The sequence below is a fragment of the Phoenix dactylifera genome, chromosome 2, assembly GCF_051530095.1.
Source record: "Phoenix dactylifera cultivar Ajwa chromosome 2, Ajwa_hap1_PhDact_Kaust_v1.1, whole genome shotgun sequence".
Taxonomy (NCBI): domain Eukaryota; kingdom Viridiplantae; phylum Streptophyta; class Magnoliopsida; order Arecales; family Arecaceae; genus Phoenix; species Phoenix dactylifera.
This window is the reverse complement of record NC_143191.1, coordinates 13,153,826-13,161,693: the sequence shown is the minus strand read 5'-3', so window position 1 is coordinate 13,161,693 and position 7,868 is coordinate 13,153,826. Positions and strand designations below refer to the sequence as shown.

At 37.3% G+C, this 7,868-nt stretch overlaps 1 long non-coding RNA gene across 2 annotated transcripts; it reads left to right on the top strand.

Annotated features, from left to right (window-relative positions):
* The first annotated feature begins 1,392 nt into the window (after positions 1-1,392).
* On the top strand, positions 1,393-6,650 carry LOC148714555 (uncharacterized). Of its 2 annotated transcripts, none has more exons than XR_015975111.2 (3): positions 1,393-2,028; positions 2,114-2,217; positions 4,916-6,650. It is a non-coding gene; the product is annotated as an uncharacterized LOC148714555 (long non-coding RNA). The 2 variants fall into 2 exon arrangements; XR_015975110.2 differs by having other exon boundaries at positions 1,401-2,028; positions 4,911-6,650.
* Positions 6,651-7,868: the final 1,218 nt, after the last annotated feature.

Genomic DNA, 7,868 nt, shown 5'->3' with positions numbered 1-7,868 from the left:
CGAGTGAAGCGAGTGAAGTGGAGCGCAATGAGCAAAGTGTGTGGAGTGGAGAAAAAGTATATCAAGATTGGCGAGCTGATCAATGGTATTTGTCCCATAAAAAATATATAGAGAAGGTGCTTGAATGTCTTGTTATGGATAGATCAAAATCAATGATTACTCCTTTCGCCATACACTTTAGATTGTTAGCTTCATTATCATTGCAAATTGAGGAGGAGGTGGAGCACGTCATGTGTTCTATATACTAGAGCAATTGGCAGCCTAATGTATACTATGGTGAGCACAGGTCCAATGTTTCACACACCGTTAGTGTAGTCAGCAAGTATATAGACATCCTAGGAAGATATATTGGTAGGCCATGAAATGGATTATGAGATATATGAAAGACTCTACAGACGTTGGCTTAGTCTATCATGGTAGCAGATCTTCTAATAATGTTGCATGTTATGTTGATTCTAATTACGCTGGTGATTTAGATAAGCAACGATCACTAACAAGATATGCATGCCTTCATTCTCTTTGCTTGCGCTATTAGTTGGAAGGCTACACTTCAGTCTACAATTGCTTTATCTATAACTGAAATCAAGTATATGGTTGTAATAGAGGGAGTAAAAGAAGCTATATTGTTGCATGATCTCATTGATAGTCTTGGCTTACGATGATAGTTGATAGTTATGCATTGTGATAGCTGGAGTGTCGTTCACTACGCTAAAAATCCAATGTATCATGAGCAGACTAAGAACATTAATGTTACATATCACTTTATTCGGGAGATCATTGACAATGATATTATTGCAATTTAGAAGATAAGCAATGTAGAGAATTCAGTTGATATGTTGACTAAGCCACTTCCAATTGACAAGTTTAAGCATTGCTTGGACTTGATTAGTGTTTGTGGAGGATAGTGCCCTGAGGGGTTGATGTGGAAGAAATGGTGAGAAAAATTTTGATATATTTGACTTGGTAAGCTTCAAGCTATGGTAGAGATTTATTGAGTATATCTTGAGTTCATAAGCTCTAGAAAGGTAAAAAGAGACATTTTTCCAGGACGGAGGAAGCGAAGCACAACAAACAAAGTCAATTTAGACACTAGTTTGAGCCTTTTGGCCGTACACTTTAGATTGTCAGCGTTTGAGGAGGTAGAGCATATGTCATGTGTTCCACATACTAGTGCAGTTGGTAACCTAACATATACAATGGTTTACACCCGGCTCAGTATTTCACATGCTGTTAGTGTAGTTAGCAGGTGCATGGGCAGCCCTAAGAAGACATATTGGTACCCATGAAATAGATTACATAATATTTGAGAGCAGGCCCGGCCTAAGGCCCCGGCCCAAAGGAAGGCCCCCGCCCAAACTCGTATCTACACTCTACAGTGAGTGAAGCGCAGTCGCATAGCAACGGCTACCTCAACAAGACGTGGAAAAATGAGGGTCAGAGGGCGCCGTTCGCCCCGTCCCAATCCCATCGCCAGAGAAAGCTATAAACCTACGCCTCTGGCTCCTCTGGCTCTACGCGTCTACCTCTTCAACTCTCCTGTATCTTCCTTCTCTGCTCCTTGCCTCCTCATCGTCCTCCTCTTCTGCAGTTCTGCTTCACCGTCTTCGCCTTCGTCGTGATCAACAAGGGCGCCAGCGAGCAGGCGAGGTCGTCTCCGGCCGGCCACCGGGATTGCAACTTACAAGAAGTACCGCCGACTGTGGCTAGTCCTCAGTCCTTACCTCATCGTCCTCCTCTTCTACTTCTGTGCTTCACCGCATTGTATTCACCTTCGTCGTGAGTCCATTCTATACCATAAATCCTAAATCCCTAATCCTGTTACATATTGGAAATGGAAGATCTCTCCGTGGATTTAGATCTGGTCTCGTTGGAAAATGGAAAGCTGATGTGTTCGGAGTATAGCTCAGAGCCTCAGATCGTTCGAGCTTTAGCTTTCTTGATAGTTTTGTTGGGAAATATTTTTTTGCTTTGGAGAGCCCATGTGAGGCATTTTAATACTCATTCTCCCGGGAGAGAGAGCTCAGAGAGGTGGGTAGCAGTTGGGAAAGTTTATTCATAGAAAAATAAATGGGTTGAACATCTATATTTGGGTTTTAATTCTTTGACTGTACAGTGACGAAGACTTTGAACAGGGGCATCTCCGAGTTTGTTGTGATGGCGGCGGATACAGAGCCACTTGAAATTCTTCTACATCTTCCTCAGCTTTCAGAGGATAAGGTATGTATTTTCTCTGATAGCTTATTAATTGAAGATTATCGTCCTTGCTGCTGCTGTTATTTTTCCATTTTGTGCCTGTATGTGGGAGTTGAGGTGTGATTCGTGTGAAGTGAGGATGGCGCCAACACTAGTGACAGCATAAGCTTTTATCATAAAACTAAGTTTCTACCCTTCTAAGTAGCTTCAACTGGTTGGTAAATAGGTGGTTCTATTTTGCATTTATTAAATTTTTATTTTATTTTTTTTTAAAAAAAGGCCTTTTTTAGTGAGTTCGCCTTAGGCCCCTAAATGCATTGAGCCGCCCCTGTTTGAGAGGCTCCACAGACATTGGGTTAGTCTATCATAGTAGCAAATCATTTAATAGTATTGCAGGTTATGTTGATTCTAATTATGCTTATGATTTGGATAAGCAACGATCACTAATAGAATATGCTTTTACTCTCTTTGGTTGTGCTGATAAAATATGCCTTCATTCTCATTGGTTGTTTACTCTCTTTATTGGAGTAGCCCTATAACTAAACACAACACAAATATTTCCATGAAACCAACATGTTATTGTAAGAAAATATAAAATATATAAATAAATCTACCTCATTCTATTAGCTTAAGCTTTTGGGATAAGTGGTAATTTTAACATGGTATCAACACAGAGGTCCTGAGTTGAACTCTGTCTCCGCACTCTTTAATCCTATTATTAAAAATTTCACATGTTGGGCTCATCTATTAAAGAAAAGTCCGGCCTACATGTGATAGGAAGTGTAAGAAAATATAAAATATATAAATAAATCTACCTCATCCTATCAACTTAAGCTTTTGGGACAAGTGGTGATTTTAATAGTTATTCTAACACCAAGGAGAAACAGGTATACAATGGTTAGAAACTGATAAATAATTAAATATGATCAACATTTTGCACTTAAAGCTGCATAACATAAAATCTCACCTTCAATTGTGGGACACATGCATGGGCATACAACATGCACACATGCATGGATATAAGTGTATATATGTGTGTGTGTATTGGTACATGTGTGTGTATATATAGAGATAGAGTTGGCTACAATTGAGTGGATCTCTACTTAGATCCGGTCAAATCTAGATTGGACGATGGAGGTCTTACATCCTTTTTTTGGTAGAAGAGGTCTTATGTCCTTCATCCAAGACGTTAGATGTGATTTACTACCTTTAAATTGCTTATACACCAAAAATTATATGATTTGAAAATCCTTAGCCATTAAATTAAATGGTCAAAAAATTGGATAGTTGAAATAACATGAAACAATATTTTGACCATTCGATGCATGGGTTACGGGCTCCAAATCATGTAATTTTTTATGTGTGAATAATTTATATATAGTAGGTCACATCTAACCCTTTGGATCATCCATGTAGGATTTCTATCATCTGATTTAGACCTAATCAGATCTGAGTGGAGATCTACTCAAGTATAGTTAAGTCCCTCTGACTATCTATATATATGTATTTGCGTGCGCATGCATCTGCACGTACACATACATATCTTCATCTGTACGTGTGCATGTACATATATACTTACACATGCATGTGTAAAATAACACAATTGATATAATATACAGTTATATAATTAATATTTAGAAGAAAAAAAGAACAAGTATAAAGGGCAATGAGGCAGGCAATTCTATCACATTCTTCCACATCACAGCAATGGTAATGCATTTGCAAGCAATCAACCGATACTTATGGAACTATATTGTTATAGAAATTTAATCAAGAAAAAGGGAGAAAACAAAGTCTTACCTGATAGTTTACTTTAAAATGCCCCAGAAGGCGACAAAACTCATGGTAGTTATCATGATCAGCAAGACGTAAAAAGTGTAATTTTAAAATATATGGTTTATTAGATCACTATTATGACATAAGAAATGTTTAAAACAATGTTGAACAAACATAAATATTGTATGGGTTTCAATGGATTAGGAAAGTGACGTTCATCAAAAATCCTCAAGGGGCTAATAATTTTTTGTTTTTAACAAATTAGTTTGCCAAGAATCTGCACTTCTTTTATGGACAGAGTGCAAAGCATGCTAAAATTGGAGGAAGCCATAGTTATTTAGCTGAAGATGTTCAATTCCTTCGATCTTCAAATCATAGCTTGGATTTAATGAGAAGGCTATGTATCTATATGAAGTTGCGAGGGTCAATGTAATACTCGAAGCTAGTGACCACTAACATTCATCATTCCATTTAGCAATATTCTTGGCCATACCATTTGTATTGGTGCCGAATTATGCATTGCATCTATCTATATTAATATGGGTATCGTTCGGTTCAGCAAACTATGAGTAGATATTGGAGATGGACTGCATCTTGAGCCATACCCGTATGTGAATGGTACAGAGGTGTACTGCAAGATTTGGAAGCCTACTGCTGATGTATCATTTATTTTTGGTCCATTACCATGTTTCAAAAGACTGCTACTTTAAAACACAAGCAAAGCATATCATCTCATATCAACTTAACAGAGAATGTATAGTTTCTTGATGTGCCTCTATGCCTGCAGAATGACTGTTGTAGATGGCACAATAAACTAAGACATAATTATAACGGAGAAAAAGTATAACTATTGCAAAAGGATTACACAAAATCTTCCTACTTCTTTGTTTACTCTGATTCCTGTTTCTTTTCTTACCAATTTTAGTCTTTTTCTCTTGAAGGTCAGCCTCAATAATGGCTGGTAAACCACCCCACAAACCAATCAATGGAGAAGAAAAGTTTTGCTATGAGAAAGATATCCCACAATCAAATCAGTGAAGTTCTGAATACAATGGATAAGTTCATTGCTGCGAGGTCACTGATCATAGGAATCAAGAATTGATTGCTTTGGAGAGATCATCCATTTCAAACCATTGATCAATTTTCTAAGTAAGAATTGATGCAGTTCTAGGATCCACTAATTGAAGGCTAGGGCCAAAGGAAAGATGCTAGCTGGTGTTCCCAGCAAAACCTTTAGCAATTTGAAATACATGCTTAAAGAAGTCTCGGATATGAAACAGATAGAAAAGAAAAGATGAGCACCCTTTTTGGGCCCCTCAAAACAAACCCGCCAACTACAACGATCCTCTCCTACAAATTCAAAAGGAGCAGCTAGAAGAGAGCTCTGCTTATTTTACAGTTCCAATCAGACAAGGGAGACTAGAAGAACGGCAAAAGGGATAGAAGTAATTTTCTTGCTACTTTACAGCATCAAGAAATCACATGCCTTATCATATAAAGAGATGGATCCCTTAATGTGACTAACTATGCTGGATTTCATTAGATGTAAACTAAGGCGAATGGAATGCTCTCATTTTTTAAAAAAGCTCTTCTATTCTGTGCAGGTTCATCCGCTCAGAACGCCAGGTGTGCATTATTCTTTTTTTTCCATTCCAAAAAAATTGATCTATTAAGAAAAAAAATTTCCTACACTATTATCAATAATTGTGAGAATTAATTCTGCAAATAATACATGCTCATGTTATTATCAGATAATGAGACTAATTAACAATTAAACTTTATCCAAAACAAATTAATTTTTTTTTATATTTAATTGTAGTGGGCAACCAGGTATATCATTATATCTCTCCTTTGGGTAAGTGCCATAACATGCTAGTGACTATATCCGATTAGTGATATATCACCATTACTGGTGAACCTAATAAGAAATGCACATCGGATACAAGCAAATTCCACACTGTTAGGTATAGAAGTGCCACTTAATCCGATGCACACTCCTATTATCTCACTCATCTAAGCATTGATGTAAAGATGCTCCTTTATGAACAACTCAATATTTTAAGAGCTTGGATGCAGTTAAAACTTTATTGGATAAATTATATTTATCTAGAATTATATATTGTAGAAAATTTCTAGTTTTTTACGCTCGAGGTCATTTTGGTGATCACATTGATCAATCAAATTAAAAACTTTTCATTCTTTTTAGGATTTAGGGTTTAGGGTCATTGAATTTTATGTGCAAAACGTGGCATGAATATATAAATAATCGATTATCAAGAACATGATATATGACCTATAATACTTTATTTGCTCATAAACGAATTAAACAACACATTATTATTCAGTCCAAATATTAGAGTCCTAGAAAAATTACAATGGTAAATTTAAGGATTTTTATGCAATAAAGCTATATTACAAGGACCATAACATAATTATCAGAGGACCACTACATAATACAATTTTATTATAGAGATAAAATAATTATCCATAGATCTTTATGTAATAAGTTTCATGACAAGGATCACAATGTAATTTTCTAGGACCTTTATGGAATAAAACACTTTTTCAGGGTCTAAATTGCAAATTTCTCTTTTTATTTTGGGTTTCAGATTTTGGGTTGAAACCCAACACCCACAAACAATGTCCCCTTTCTCCTTCCTCTTCCTTTTTTGATCGGGAGAGGCGGAAACGAAGGGATCCGTTGACCCCTTCCTTTGTGTAATCTCCATCGGCCAATGTCTACCTCTTGACCACCAATTTGCCGAAGATTGGTCATTTCTTTGGAAGATTAACTGAGAAAAGAATGGTGCGGCTCCTTAGCCAGGTTTAATGGCTATGGCCAATTATGGCAACCAACTAGGGTAGCCGGTCACACGGTCATAGATTTATATCTATGGGATCTTGATGGATAATTAATTTAAGGAAATAAAAGGCTTCAATCTTCAAGCCTAATAATCCCAGGCTTTGATACCACAATATTAAACTATACTGGGCAATAAAACTTACATGAAGATGAAGCTATTGACATCTAAAAGAAGATAGAAGATTTGGATGTGCTCCTCACCACCCACGAGTAGCACCTTGATTTTCCAATCCCAACTCTGGGTATTCCGAATAAGGAGGACTTTACAAGCACTCTTGGATGAGTTGGAGACCAAGTCTATAGGGTGTCCTTTTATAATGTGCCTCACCCATCAAAGCCGGTATTAGAGTCAGAGACTAAAACATGCATTATCTCCACTACGGTAATGTAGAATTGAACTTTGTTACAACCACCATAAAATATTTCCGATCATTGTATCGGAGGCTTATCTTGAATTAGAGTTCAGATGAAATTAAAACAACTACAACAAATTCCCACAAGTGCTAGTGTGGGCCACATCTGGATGGGCTCAATCAGATAGATTCCACTAAAGGCAACAATCACATTCAAGTTGGTGTTGTTGATCCAAGCCACCTTGTATGGATTTGGACGTGGCTTGGTCTCCGACTTAAGCTTGTTGATGGTGTCCTACAACGCTAGTGCAGCTTCCCGATTCAATCAGCACCATAGCACAAATTTGGTCGTTGCATCAGACTCTAGTTTGAAACATGCTTACTCTTCAGCTTCATCGATTTGCTGGTGGCGAGAAGAGGGAGAAGACTGGCACAATGGTGCACTTCCTCTTCTTCACGCCAAGCGTTCTTTTCTTCATCACTTTCCTCTGCTTTGAGGTAGAGAACTTCTTTAGCTTTCTGCTAGGGACTGGCATTTGCAATGAGCTTGGCTTTATATACAGATGTCACAAGGTGTAGAATGTTCAGATTTGGAGAGATGGGAAGATGAGGACTTGAAGGCTGATTTATATTTCAGTTCCTCTATCTGATATGCAATCTGCAGAGCATCTATCAGAATGAAA